Genomic DNA, 16370 nt, shown 5'->3' with positions numbered 1-16370 from the left:
TGAGAGGTGTGATTGCCAGCTAATAGGATTAGTAGATACTGGTGGGCAACCTTGTCCTAGTTGATTATTTCTCCTTTATTTCCTTTTTCTTTCTTATTTACTGTGACTGTATCTCAGTGTGAAGCAATCTCTAGTCTGAAATTCACCTTATAGTCCAGGCTGACCTGGAACTTACAAAAACTCACCTACTTCTGCTTCCCGAGGGTTGGGATTAAACATTTCATTGCTGTGGTTTTAAATTTTATCATTTGACATTGTCCTGTATGTCTATAATCGATCTTGATCATACTTAGTCCTCCCCTCCCTCAGCCACGCTCCTCCAACCCCATCTGAAACCCCTATTGTAAACGTGCCAGGTTTGGGGTCAAGGGTCTTGTTGTATGAAGCCTAGTTGCCTGCCCCATTTCCCATTTGAACAACCCGCTGAGTTTAATCAGGGTCTCTTGCATGTGCACGTTTGTGAGGTTCTATTGAATCATGGCCAACTTCCCATTCTTTACACCCCCAAAGAAAAACGACTCCTCCTTCCCCCTAAAGAAGTATGAGTCACTCCTCAGCTAGGGTTAGAGCACTAACCCCTACACCATGCATTCTGGAATACTGAAGCACTCCCCCTTGAGAAGCTTTAGTGGAGACAAACACAGCTGCTGGGTTTTCCTGAGTGCAAAGCCCTTGTCTTGTGTAGAAAAGAGGTTTTCACAGTACTCCTCTCCAGCTTCCACCTCTTAAATTGTTTCAATGTCATTTTACAGCATGCCTCTGAATGGTGATGGTGATGGTGATGGTGTGTGTGCATGTGTGCACGCACGCACGTCATCTCATTTGGAACCAAACACTCAACACTTTTTCTCAACCATTTGACAAGTAAATGATTCAACGTATTAACCACTCCCCATGCCAAGAAGCTTCTCTGACCAATGGGAAAGCAGTACTAATCTTTCGACATATACATACGTATTTGGGAGGCAGTTTGACAACATGTCCATTTAGAAAAATGACAGTAGCATGTTTCTCCATGGGCCTCTTTATGCCACAGTGTGGTCTTAGCACTAGAAATATGGCACCCACATGAATTACATTCTGGGAAGAGGCCAAATACCCAACCAGAATGTGCTTGGTTATTGTCATAGCAATAGTGCCATGATTGTATCTGTGGCCACATCATCTGCAGCAGGTCAGCAATAAAGTATGTAGAATGCATAGTTAATCAGAACACTGATGCCTACTTTCTCCCAGCACTATGTATAACACCACCCTGCACCAAAAAAGCTAGGTAGCACAGAGGAAGTTTGCTCGTCAGTTTCAGCTGATCTCTATGTGCTAAGACCAAAAGGTGGTGTCTTCAACAGCAGGGTCTTACCATCTACTATTGGTGTGCAACCAAGAGAATTAGTACTAGCCTGTATTGTTTTAGAAGCCTGGGGCCTCCCTGACTAAAGATGCACAGGAAGTATCTCACAGCGGGGACTTGAATTTTTCTGTGATAACCCACGAATGTGGAAGCAGCATGAGAACACCATACAGGTGTTCTCTAATGTGAGTCTTCCTGTTTGCTGTCTTTTTAAGGCTTGGGATCTTCCTCTTGGGCATTGAAACCTTTCCAGAGTCCCAGATTATATCCAACTTAATGGTTCAGTTACCTAGACACCCACCCTGCTGCATTTGCTTGTTGACTCCTCCAGGACCAGACCTAGGATGGTCTGTGAATCTGCAGCCAATACTGACATTTCTTTATGAAGTCTAGAAATTAGTGAAACATGACTGGAGTGAATACCTTGTGTAGAGAATAATTCCTGCTGGGATCCTCAAGTGCAGCCAGGGGTGGCAAGCATTGCCCTAGCCATTCCTGCATGAGAATAGTGAGTCCTCACCCATTTCCACAAGTCAACACTCAACAAGTGGATCTTACATGGAAGCCATACTGATGACCATTCCATCACTACAGTGCATGGCTTTTTTTTAAACCACTGGTTCCATGGATATCTGTGGCTAGATGAGTGCAGGAAATTGATCTGTAGGTGTCCTCTTTGTATATGCTTAGATTCCATCCCACCCCTGCTCCAGAAACCCTTTCTTTAAACTTCTCCATTTCTGTTCTTCCCTATTGTACACCCCCGCCCCCCCCCCCCCCCCGCTGCTTGCTGGTCTGGCCTAAGTGAAGACAGGGGTTATATCTTTTCCCATCAGAGCTGGCCCTGGAGACACAGACACCCCCCAACACCCCACCTTACCCCCCCCCACAGCCAACATGCTGCAGACCAGTGCATAGTTTTATAGTTTTAAGAGAGGTTGCTCTATTTGTACAGGACTGGCCTGAGTGTCCCAGATCATCCCTTGTACATTCTCCTAGATAAACAGACCAGGAGGAAAGAAAGCATTCTGATTTCCAGTGTTTCCTAGAGCATCACTCACTTTAATGAGTGTACACAGGGCTTGATAAGGCTCAGCGCTGAAGAGAATTGAGCTCAATCATGAGGTTCAGAGTTTGCATCTCAAGCACCCACACGGTAGGTCACAATACTCTGTACCCTAGTTCTAGGGTATCTAACTCCCTCTGGTGACCTCAGCTGTCACCAGAAATGCACATACCTAAATGAAGGACAAACACTCACACTCATAAAATAAAGCAAGGAAAATAGAAACCTGTAAGCACAGGACTCTTGAAACTTGTACTGGTGCTTATGGGTCTTGCTAGGTGTGCTCAGTCTTGAGGAAGGTCCATCATTCTGCATTTTCCAGCATGGGGGACTGGCAGAGCAAGTCCAGGATGACAAACTGTAGAGTTGCAGTTCTAGTTGAAGCTTAAGACAATTGTGGACCACAAGGCAGCAAGAGAGTGGGGAACATGGAATTTTTTAACCAAGTGCATATGGACTTTTTCCTCAGCCATCAGCTCTCCCTGATTTTCACCAGACAAACCACAGTGACACTTTTTTTGTATGCACTGCATGAGGCTTCCAGGTAGACTCTGGGGTGGCAAACAGAGGGTCTGATGAAGAAAATGGGAGACAGGAAGTCACTGCCATTCTTGCTATAGTTTATTGTCCTGAAGCACAGCCCTCTCAGGCCTAGCACTTATTAAGCTGAAGATGAATTGTGTTTATAAACACATGACCTTGGCTTAGGTCATTCTTAAATGAAGAATTTAAGCAGTATTTGAAGGCTCTAAGCTCATCATGGGATGAGGAAATTCAACGATGAGGGAGGAACAAATGTCCTGGGTTTCCTGAAGTTTTAGGACTGAACAGTGGCTAATGTCTTCTCCTTTGTTTTCACTGAGGTCCAAGGCAATTTAGGTAATTCATTCAGAAGACAAAAAGAAAAAGCTTGCTGGGTTTGCTGGTTCACACCTGAGTTCCCTGTACTGGAGAAGAGAGGCAGTAATGTACCATGACTTTTAGCCTGTTTGGAATCCATAGTGGGAACTTATCTCAAATAACGTCATTCGAGAGAGGAGGGGGGCACCTCCTGAGATGCTGTTGCTTGTCCATCAAAAAGTGCAAAGAACCACTCAGGTGCTGTCCTTAATACAGGTGACCATGGGGCTGTTTCTCCTCCCTGCTGCTGCTGTTTTCTTGTTAGCATGGTAAGTGACATTAGTAGTCTCTGAGAGGTGGAGGGTACTGATATTTCTAAATAGACACTTAGTCAACCTTATTTTTGAGGCAGAATCTCTATAAGGCAGTCTAGCCACAGATATTTGGTGATTCTCCTCTCTCAGCTCCCCTCAGCTTTGAATGACAGTGATATTGATGATATGTTTAGGTCAGAGCTAGAGATTTAGGTTGCTGACATTCTGGAGTAGCAAGGAGCCACAAACATCACTGTGGCTACCAAAAGCCAAAAGACACTGGGTAAGTCGGGGAAGGTACAGGTGACTATGAACAACTCATTGCAGCTTGCAAGCCAGGGTCAGTGCTCTTATCTCTCTGGCCACTTCTCCTTTACTGGTTGACAGAGCCTTAGAGGGAACAGTGGTATGAAGTTCTCCACAGACTGACTGGACCCACCTGAGGAGACAGAGGTCCTCAGGTAGCTGGGAGAAGTAACATGCCTATCATTAATTCTTGAGTGCCTGGCCCCCATCTACCCTGAGGTATCTTCATGCATCTGCCTCAATCTGTGATATGGATAGCTAAGCAGCAGTAGCAGGCTGTAACACTGGCCAGGGGTTGTGCTGTTGGCATTCCAGGGTCCCCAAGCCTTCTCATCTAGAGATTTCTGAGAGTGAGAACATGACTGAATAAGTGTTGGGGTCCCACACATTATGATGGGAGCCCAAAACAAGGAAGAAGCCACAGATCCCACAGTTTTCATGAAGTGACAACTGGGCCTATTTTTTTCTGGGGACAAGGGGCAGTTTCTCAGGCACAAGAGAACACAGTGGAGGAATAGCTCATACCCATTACAAAAAAGCCTGTTTAAATGTGTGTATATCTACATGTATCTTCATCCCCAGGGGCGACTTTTACATTTGTGTGTGACACGTGAATGTGTATCTTTATGAGTGTAAGGATATACTTGAAGTTGTGAGCATTATTCATGTGTGCTAGGGCATGTGTGTTCATATTCATGTGTGCTTTTTTGTATGGATGTCTATGGTCTTGTGTGTGTGTGTGTGTGTGTGTGTGTGTGTGTGTGTGTGTGTGTGTGTGTGTGTGAACATATTTCTTTATAGGTGCCTCTTTTCAGGTCAGAGGACATGTGTGGAGTTGGTTCTCTTCATCCATTTTTACATGGGCTCAGGAGTTGATCTCATGTCCTCAGGCTGGGAAAGCAAGTGCCTCTATACTTAACAAATGTCCTGTACTTGAACACCAATGTAGGGATGGGGAAGATTGGCCTATTGGTGGAAAGTGTAAAATATTCCGTCCTCTGACCAGTCTTCTCATCAATCCTCAATACTCTAATTCAGTGCTACATTTTTTTTAAACCAATTCTTGTATTCATTCCCAGGACCAACAGTCTGTGCCCCTGTACCCTCACCACACCCAATAGACTGACACTCCTATGGAGTCTTCCCAAGAGCCAGTTATCAATGGCTCTACTGCTGCCCTGGGAATCTCTAACCAAAGGACAAAAGGTACTAGTGCCAGAGAGAGGAGAGCAGACTGCAGGCTGCACTCGGGAGGTGGGAAGGCCCTGAGCCCTGCCTCCTGCTCCCTTGTGAACCAGGAAGTCAGAGAATGATCTGGAGTCAATTCTCTCCTACTACCAAGTAGGGTCCAGGGAGGGAATTAGGACTCATCTTCCCAGACTCAGGTGTATAAGGCCCTTGTTTGATTGTAGACTTCCACATGCCAGCTCCACCCTTTCCTACCCTCACTCTGCCTTGTGGACCAAGGTGCAACACCTCTTCACCATGGCCTTTCAAGGGTCTCTTCTTTATCCACTTTGTCCCTGAAGGTCCACCCTGGCCATCTTCCTGTAGCTTAAGGAGATGTGACAGGTGTAAAACCTCTTGACCATAACCCGAGCTTGCCACTCCTCCCTCTACCTTGTTCCATTGTTCAGAGTGGTGGTGTGTACATATAGTTCCATGCAGATGGCATCCTCCACTGCCAACATATTGCTAGGAGATCTGTTAGAAGAGTGGTATTTGTGCAAAGCACATGAGTTCCCTGTTTTCTATATGCCATTGAGTCTTATGGAATTACAATTCTTACTGTGAAGCATTATTGCCTGAGAGTTAGCAATCAGTGATTTAGTTTATTTTTCATTATTCAGCAATTGACCTGCTTCATAGTTTTGGAATTTAACTTTACACCCTGTATACACCTATCCCTGTTTATAATTCAATGGTTTCCAGGCACACCTTGATTTCTGCCTTAAGATACAGGCTTTAAGAAGTCTGTGTGTTAAATTTATAATTCATGAGACAGTGTTTAATAAAAGTAAGATGGTGACATGAATAGAAAATCACACAACAGCATCAAACACTGTTTTTCCAAGTATTCTCTGAACAAAATACATGTTATGGTGTCAGGTTTGGGGCATTAGGTAAAGTCACCACCTGGATGTGAAGTTCAGAGATGAGGCCAATTTGATCTAATGCATTCTCAACACCAGGATAAAGGGATACAGTTCCATCTCATACATCTTTCTGATTGCTTACTTTGGTGTAGTGTGATTCTAAAATTGATATTTCCATCTGAGAATGTCTTCATAATTATTTTCTGTTATGAATTTCTTCTCACTCTTCAGGGCTAAGGTGATATCCAGGGAAAACACTCTGATATCTTTCACAAATACCTGCTTTTCTTCAGTACTCTGCTGTTCCGAGTCTCCATCTCTACCACACACTTAAGGTGCCCACCTGTGCAGTGCTCAGTTTGGATACATCTGCCTAAATCCTTGAGGTGACCCACCCTGCACCATCAGGTCCTCTGTAGACAGACATCAGGAGATGAAGTATTTTAAAGACTCCTCACATGTCTGCCTTCTGTTTGTTCTCTCATTTCTCATTTCTTTTTGACATACTATTAGTGAGAGCACTTGAAATTCTTTTGAAGAAAAGTCTTCTGCAATGGAAGGTGAAAGCATTTACACAACTGTATCAAGTATGTAAAAAGCATCATTATTTTGGAGTCATTTTTATATAGAAGATGAAAGCAAGTAGGAAGAGATATCAGTGATTTTCACTGTCAGACATTTCCTTTGCTAGAGAGGGTATCCTCCTTGTTAAAGAAATTAAAGTTAGACCAGGTGTGGTCGCATGCACCTTTAGTCCCAGCACTTGGGAGACAGAGACAGGTGGATCTCTGTGAGTTCTGACCAAACTGGTCTACAAAAGGAGTTCCAGGATAACCAAGACTGTTACACAAAGAAACCTTGTCCCCAAAACAAAACAAACCCAACAAAACAAAGAAATTGAAGCTAAAATCTATTACTATTAAAATTGAATTAGAAAGCTCACTTGAACTCAGCAATTCAAATATGTACTTTTAGGAGTTCTTTCTACTGAAATGGCTCAGAATTGACATCATTCCAGTAGTCATCAACACCCCAACTCAGCAGCATTCTTTCTTAGTGTCTCCTAAAGTAGAGAACAACATGGAGAAGGGGCCAATTTTAGGTTTACTTCTTCCAGCCATTCTATGTCAAAGGATCCCAGGTCTGTATGTTCACTTCTGCTGTCCATTGGTAACTCTTAAGAAGAGAATTTTTGTCATTGACAACTTTTATGCTTTCCACACCCGTATTTCCGTGTTTCCTCTGCTAAGAACTGCTACAGGTGTTGAATTTTTACTTTATCAGACACTATGTTACTCAGATACCAAAGGGAACTTCTCTGATTCAGTTTCCCAGTCCACAGCATAAAGTGGAGAGTATTTCAATATAGCAATCTCACAGCACTGTCACGTGTGAGGTAGAAGACTTGGACATTTCTCCCTAGACCACACTTGAGTATAGAATCACAGAGTTTATCAGGGAACAACCAAACAACCAATCAGAACCCTTGCAGGGATTTGAGAAATACTGGAAGTTAAACAGAGGATTTGAGGCCTGGAGAAAGCAAATTCACACATTGCTGGTGAAATACACATGCACTGTAGTCCCACTTTTCAGGACAAACTTCTTGACCCCAGAAGTTCAAGGCCATCCTAGGAAACAGAGAGGTGATTGCTCATATATCAAGGAAAGGAGAGGACAAGATTGGATGAGTAAGTCAGTGGCAGTTTGGAGAGAGGAGAGAAGAAGGAGAGGAAATAGGATGATGACAAGAAAGGAAAGAAGAAAAGAAAGAAATGTCTCCCCTCTACTGATGTAGGTGTAGACCACAGATTTCCTCAAACCTGAAACATGCTTTTTCATATTTATTCTCATTTAACTCCCCTGGCTGTGTAAGAGGCACTTCATATCTTCAATAAACTTTTAAGTTGTTCAACAATTGCACCTATTCATATACTGTCTGTCCCCACTCTCTTTCAAAGTGAAAGAGAGAGAGAGGGGGAGGGAAAGAAAATTTAATATGGGGTTTTAAAGAGTTTTCTAGATACACTCCTATGAGATATTTTTTCTTTATTATAGGAATTCAAGACTGATTTCTGTGTTTTATAAAGATTCTCTTTCAAAACACAGGCCATTCCGACACAGGCCTGTGCAAGGCTTGTAGATTTGCCTGGAAAGATCATTCTGGAGAACAGAAATCAAGTTGCTGTAGATGTTGAACTTAACTTCATGTTCTTCCCTTTGGTGCCTGGCAGGTAGCTACATGGACCACCAAAGACTCAAACAGATAAATCAGTCATGACAAAAGAAATAATCTTAGTTAAAAATAATAAGAAAGAGAATTATAGTCATTTATCTTTATATTAGATCCATTATTACAGCAAAGATCTTCTGTGAGTGAAAATGGTCAAGGTGTGCATGTGAATAAAGAGTTCATGACCCACGGTGTTGCTGAGGTAAAGATGTAGAAACAGACCTTATAATTGCTAAAAAGATCCTGAAGAAAATATCAGATGAAATATACCACTCTCCTTGTTTGCTATAGTAAAACTATATGCATATATATGCTCCATTATATATTTAGCTGAGCTCCATGATTTATTTGTCCTTTTGGGGACCATTTCTCTTTAAGTATTATTTTTAACATTTAAGTCAAAGATGTTTTTTGGTAGGATTTAGTAGATATTGCAAAAAATAAAAGTAAACTACATTTCATAGGCTTTGTTTAATGACACTTTTACATAAAATAAATTTTTTTCAATAATTTTTCTTTTTAAAGAATATTTCTTTAAAGGTCAAATCATGATACTTTGACAAATAAAATATTGCCCTCCAATTTTTGCCTTGGTTTATTGAATAATAAATAATAAGTGACATCAGAGATTACACTGTCTGCCACGTCTCATACCTGACACATTACAAAGGTCAGATTTAAAGGAGCCTGGCGATGCCCAATGCCAAGGATCTGGTCTCTATATATGTCAGGAACACAGCACATCCGGGTGTTTTGCAGAGGGCTGAGGCTATATTGGAAAAGCATGTGGGAAAGGGTGTTTAAAGGGAAAACTAATGAAAAATCTAATGATGAAAACAATGATAAAGAATAATGAATAATAGAGGGAAGTTGTTCTGGGCCATGGATTGTGAACATGTAATGATTATCACACCATCCCAGAGTTTTTAGCAGTGAATTTAACTGACTTAGCCTCTTTTATTTACTATGCTTTCTACAAAGTAATATCTAATTTCCATTGGAATTGAAGGCCATGGAAGATGGTCCATTTTAACTTTGATTTTACCCTGAGGTTGCTTACCAATAATTGATCTTTGTTTCACTATGCTAGCTTTGGAAAAGGAAAAGGCCTTTCTTCATTTCAAAGGAAAAACTAATCTCATTATTTAAGGGTCCTTTGAGTTTCATGTTGAGCACTCAAGAGTGACTCATTTCTAATTCAAGTTAATACTGTACTTGTTTAGAGGCTAAAAAGCTAAGAGAGAGATACTTCCTCTCTGTGGACTGTGTGACAGATATCTCCACATGTTAATTAAGGTAGAACAGAATTACCATATAACTAACCTATGAGAGTTGGTTCTACTGCTGACTTGCAAGCCAAGTCTAGTAGATTAACTGTCAACTTTGACACCCTGTCAGTTTGGCATCCAAACTCATTTCTTTTATCCATATGATTTAACTACTGGCTTTTATATGATCATGGCCATGGCAAAATACAAAATGCATCCAAATGGAACTAAGGAGTCATGTAGATAACAACATTTGAAAATGTAGCTGAACGTTTTCCTGTGTCCTCCTGGTCCACAGCTGCTCAGACCCAAGTAAACACACAGAGACCTATATTAATTAAAACTGCATGGCCATTAGCTCAGGCTTACCATTGACTAGCTCTTACACTTAACTCAGCCCATTTTTGTTAATCTATATGTTGCCATGTGTTCCATGGCTTTACCTGTGTGTCATAACATGCTGCTCCCTGGACAACAGGCTGGTGTCTCCCCATCAGCCTTCCTCTTCCCAGAATTCTCCTTGTCTGCTTATCCTGCCTATAATTCCTGCCTGGCTACTGGCCAATCAGCATTTTATTTATCAACCACTCAGAGCAACACATTCACAGCATACAGAGCAATATCACCCATCATGAAAATTCCATTCTCCTCTAAGACTCAAGGTTGTCTGTTATCCATGGGCCTTGCAAAAGCAAGAAGTTTGAGCCATAGGCCATGGTCATGCAATTTGTAATTGATATAAGCCTCTATATATTTACTTGGGTCTGAGCAGCTGCAGGACCACACAGGACAAGGAATTTTATAAGTGGCTGTGGGCCCTTGATGCTGGGCAAGACCAGGAAAACTTCCAACTATAGCCTGGGAACTCAGCGTGTATATTATATAAAGTTAAAAGAAAAGGTGGGATCTGGGCGGTGGTGGCACACACCTTTAATCCCAGCACTTGGGAGGCAGAGGCATGTGGATCTCTGTGAGTTTGGGGCCAGCCTGTGCTACAGAGTGAGTTCCAGGAAAGGTGCAAAGCTACACAGGGAAACCCTGTCTCAAAAAAACCAAAAAAAAAAAAAAAAAAAAAACCAACAAAAAAGGAGATGGGTTTATTAAACACAGCTGAACAAGGAGGTTTGTCATCTCATCTCTGTAGGAGAACAGTCTCAGGATGCAGTCAGTAAGAAGAGGAAGCTACACTTGGTATTTTGTGTACATTCTATTAGACTCTGTACTTGGATCACTGGGAGGTCATTCCATTTTACCTAGCCTGACCTGGGGAAGGCTTTCCCATTTCAATGAGTCTGAGACTCTGATGTCCTTGACATGCCACGCTCATGCCAGCAGTAGAAAGTTACTCAGGATCTCATCTACTCTCCTGTTGATTATAAGCAGCATTGATCAGGAGGGATGAACATCAGAAAAATCTGCCTGGGTTTGCATACCTTGGGAAATTTTGAAAAATCACAAGTCTAGAAGCCTAGGGAAGGCTCCCAGTCCTGTTTAGTCTTTTGGCATTGCAATACCATGTTATCACTCATACTTGCAAACCATACAGTTGAGTTATAAAACAAAATCTCAAATACAAAATCATAATGGTTTAAGTATGTTTGTAATTTTGTGTTGTGTCGTGTTCAGTGCTGTCTTGGGGTAAATGGATGCTGCTGGCTGCCAGGAGGATTCACTTTTAATGTCCTTCCAATTTTCAATATTCCTGCAAGACTTTAATATTTTGTTAAGTTGTAAGCATATGTTTTGCAAGACATAGCAACTGTGCCAGAAAACCAAGTTAAAAAAATGGTTGGTTTATGACGAAGAGATAATGAATTGATACCTGCTAGAAAAAAAAAATCCCTGAATATTTATAAACTCAAATTATGTAAAGTATATTACTCATCTATGTTACTTTAAATAAAATAATACTATAAAATTAATGACATTTAACAATATTTAGATTTCCCTAATGGCTAGGGAGTATGTTGGTACCTTTATAATAACGCTTGTACACACGTCATGTATCATTTTAGGCGAATGTGTGTACATGACATAAGCACATATCATGTAATTTGTATTGGACAGTGGGGTGAGAGAAAGATTTCTGCCATTTCAGAGTGTGGAATATAATCAATGAATGCAATCCTCATAAAAATATTCCCATCCAATTCTTTAAAATTGATCTCTGGGAATGACTTGGGGTTAAGACTTTACTCTTTTTTGCAGAAGATGCATATTTGATAGCCAACACTTGTTATTGGTTGTAGTATTAAGGCAACTCCATGTACTTAAAAGGGAAGTTTATTTTGTGGGGTAACTTACAAGTAAAGGGATAAGTTACAGGGTCCAGAAAAGGTGTAGTGCCGTCCAGCTGTGTTCTCTGGAAAACTCTGCTCAGTTTACCTCCAGCATCCAAAATCTAGGAACCAAGAGAGCTGGCACATCCAGATCTCAGGTCTTAAGGGCTCCTGTCTCAGCTCTGCCTTGTAGGCATGACAGTTACCAAAGGCTCAATGGGTGTAGTACTTCCAGGTCAAAGCTGGAACAGCTACCCACTACAACCCGTGTCTGGCTGCTCACAATAGCTTTTAACTCCAGCCTTTGACATTTGCCCTGTGTCCCCTTGGTGTTTTGTGTATTAATTCTTTAGTTTAAAATCTCAAATGTATTGCAGCACTTTGGAGCAGCATGCCTTACTTGAGGCTGCACTTTTTTTTGTATGAAATATATCACTAATCCAGTCATTTCCACAGGCTCATTGTTTAAATATAGAGTTTTAGAAAATGTTGTGTGGTTTGGAAAAACACAAATAGACCAACTTCATGTTTTATTCCTTTATTATTTTCACTATCATGGTTTCCTTGTTGCAGTATCTTGTTATTTTATATAATTTTTAAATTTTTATTCTTTTATTTTCCATATAGGTTTTACTCACATCCTCTTTCTGGATTCTTCTCATTCCTTCTATATTTTACTAATCATCTGAGCAAAATGCCACATAGGAAGTAGAAAATGTCCCTATTGAGAACTCTCCTGCAGTCAGGGCTTCCTTGCAGGACATAGTCTCCTCCTGGACCTTGTTAGGACTTTCTTTTTAATGCAGGGATTGAGAGCTGTGGCGGAGGAGTAACTGCCTAGGGTGTTGATGACAGCGACCGGGCACATGCAGCTGGAAAGGTGTGGGAACTTCTCTCTAGAGTTCAGAGAGTCCTGAGAGTTTTCACAATGAGTTTGTGGAGAAAGCAAAAGGATTTCTTTCCTCTACCAAGAAATTCGTACTGCTGAGTGATGAGAGAAATCTTTGGTGGCCAGAGGTTCATATAAGAGAGCTGACCCTGAGAGAGACAGAGATCCTACAGGCTACAGAAAGCCTTTCTGAGCTCTGTGGTAATTGTAGTCTGGCTTTTTGGTCCTGACAATACTTGTGCACATGGACTTGCTCTGAATTGTGTCCTCTTGAAGGATTTGGTCCTTTGCTTCACTTCCATGTTAATCTGCAAACTTTCTGACATTAGAACTTTTTTCTTAAAAATTTAAAACTATATTATTTATATGTGCTGGGTGGTTTTATGTCAGTTTGACACAAGCTACAGTCACCTGACAGGAGGGAACCTTGACTGGAAAACTTCCTTCATAAGATCAGGCTGTGGACAAGCCTTCAGAGCATTTTCCTAACTAGTGATTGATGAAGGAGGGCTCAGCCGATGCCCTCCCTGTTCTGGTGATCCTGGGTTAAGGAAACATGCTGAGCAAGCCCTGTGAGCTAGCCAGTAAGTAGTGTTCCTCCCTGGATTCTGTATCAGCTACTGCCTCCAGGTTCCTGCCCTGTTTGAGTTTCTGCCCTGACTTCCTTCAGTGATGAACAGAGATGTGGAAGCATAACCCAAATAAAGCGTTTCCTCTCCTAGTTGTTTTGGTTATAGCATTTCATCACTGCAATATTAAAAATAACTGCAACAATATGTTTATTTTGTACTCACCTGTGTGTGCACATAGCATGTGTGTTGTCCCATGATATGAGGGTGCAATTCACAGGACAAATGTGGTTCTTTCCATCCACCATGAGGGTCCTGGGGATTGAATTCAGGTAATCAGACTTGGCGGCAGGCACCTTTACTCAGCAAGCCATCGCACCAGGTCCAGACAATTTTTAAACTATGGTTTTTTTTGTACTTGGAAGACTTTATTCCCATCTTCACCTCTTCATCACAGACTTTTTATATTTTATATCTTGTCTTAGTTAGAGTTAATGTTGTTAAGATGGAACACGATTGCCAAAAGCAAATGGGGTAGGAAAGGACTGATGTGGCTTATACTTCTGCATTACTGTTCATCATCAAAAGAAGTCAGGACAGGGAATCAAGCAGGGTGGGAACCTAGAGATAGAAGCTGATGCAGAGGCCATGGAGAGGTGCTGCTTACTGGTTTGCTCTTTATTATGGCTTGCTCAGCTATCTCTTATAGAACCCAGGACCATCAGCATAGGGTGGAACCACCTACAATGAGATGGGCCACCCACAATTAATCACTAATTAAAAAGATGTTTTACAGGTTTGCTTACAGCCCATTCTCATATCAACACTTTCTCAACTGAGGTCCCATCCTCTCCAGTGACTTTAGTTTGTGTAAAGTTGACATAAAACCAGCCAGCCCATACCTCTACCATGAGTGTATGGTCTCTGAGTCTGTTCTGGCTTATCCCAGCCAACAATCATGGAAAGAGGACAGAGTGGAAGCTCTTTGAGTGTTGACTCTAGGCTAACTAATGGTAACATGATATAAATGTGAACAGATAGGAAGTGGAAATAATGTACTGTTTTTGATAATTTTACATGATTGCATTACCAAGTTGTGGAAACAAGGAAGGCTGAAAAATAAAACAATTCTATTTCTCTTTGCATTAGGTATGGAAACTGACCTTCAAAGTATAAAGTGTTAGAACTTTTTGTATAAGAGTAAACTAAGAATTTAAGGATTATTAAACAATTGAAAGATGAGTGAAGACATATTTTCCACAGCCCACACATGGTCACATGGATGTACATTTTTCCTGAAAGGGCAAACTTGTCAAGATTTTAGACAGAACATTCTGTGACTTAGCATCTGAAAACATGACCTTTACACTGCATTATTAAACATAGAATATATTCCTGAAAACAAAGCTATTATCCTGTTCAATTTCCAAGTTCACATGCTTGGAGATGCCATGCATTCGTGTCTTCTGAGGAAATGAGGAGGCTTAAGATATTTCCATAGAGCATGTTTAAAAATCCATATTTGTTAAAAAAAAAAAAACAGCAATCCAGAAGGCCAGTAAAGGTGATCAAATACACTTGTGCACCTCGGAGGCTTATATATTAAAGCAATTATCAGCTAATTACTACCATTGTGGACTGCAGAGGTAATATGTCTGCATAACCTTTGACAATACACACACACACACACACACACACACACACACACACACACAATATTTGTTGCTTGTTGAAACCATCTGCATTTCTTTTTATACATTTTTATTATTTGTTTTATAAAATGATAATCTATCACTTATCCCTTCCTTTTCCTCCCTCCAAACTCTCTCATCTATCTCCCCTTGCTCTCTTTCAAATTCATGGCCTAGTTTTTCGTTAATTGTTATTACAAGTATTTATGCATATGTATATACATATAGATTCCTAAATAAAACTTGTTCAGTCTGTGTAACATTACTTATACGTATATTTTCACACTAACCTTTTGATATTAGATAACCAATTCATAATACTCATTCCAGGAAAGACTATTTCTCCCACTCTCAGCATCTCTTAGTTACCTGCAGTTCTTTGTGTGGAGTTCAGGACTCACAGCTTATTTTTAATGAGCCAACCTAGTAGAAATCTTTGAAAGAATCACTTTTTCTGACTAAAATGGTATGTTCATTCATAAATTTGTTTTCATGAAGCAAGAGACATAGCTGCTATAGAAATAAAACATGAGTTCCTAATTACCAGAAATACATTTTGTATATATGCCTTAAACAGCTTCAGAAATATGGGAGAGAGTTATGTTGTAAACAGTGTACACTAGGAGAGACTAGAATTAGCATATGAAAAGTAATTATAGTAAAGGACAGCTGATTAAATTCTAAAAGCAAATTCAAATGGGAACATGGTAGTAAGACTCAAAGGAGGTGACACAGAGAGACACATGCCAGGCATCGAGACAGAGGGATGATAGAAAATGAATAACAAATGCTAGAAGTGTCATTTACAGATAGAAGGTAGATAGAGATAGATTATAGATAATAGGTAGGCTGTAGATGAAAGGTAGGTGACTCTAGATCATGTATAGAAGATAAATACCAGGCTAGACAGATGGTTCAACAGTTAAGAGCACTGGCTACCTTTCCAAAAGTCCTGGGTTCAATTCCCAACAACCACATGGTATGGTTCACAACCATCTGTAATGAGATCTGGTGCCTGCTTCTGGTGTGCAGGCATGCATACAGGCAGAACACTGTATACATAATAATAAATTAATAAATTTTAAAAAAGAAGATAGATATTAGTAGATGGTAAATTATAGATGACAGATATAAGATATAGATAAATAGATAGATAAACCATTTAGCTTAATTTTCACGGTAGTTTTTAACAGGAAAAAGCTTTAATAAAACACAAAAGATTGTGATACATCAAGGCAAGTCCTCGAGGACAGATCCTGAGTTTAGTTCTGAGACCACAGGAAATTTGCAAAAAATTGTTGTAAAATGAGGCGACTGTGTTTCTGACATGCCAGTAATATTTTTCTTGAATAATGCAAAATTGTGAAATATAATGCTTAGAACAGCCCAGACAAAGCTCTTAGTTCAATCTCTAGTGATGCAAAAGAAACATAGTCTTCAATGTGTTTTCATTTATGACAATTGTAAT

Source organism: Peromyscus maniculatus, chromosome 1 (assembly GCF_049852395.1).
Source record: "Peromyscus maniculatus bairdii isolate BWxNUB_F1_BW_parent chromosome 1, HU_Pman_BW_mat_3.1, whole genome shotgun sequence".
Classification (NCBI taxonomy): domain Eukaryota; kingdom Metazoa; phylum Chordata; class Mammalia; order Rodentia; family Cricetidae; genus Peromyscus; species Peromyscus maniculatus.
This window is presented reverse-complemented; position numbering follows the sequence as displayed.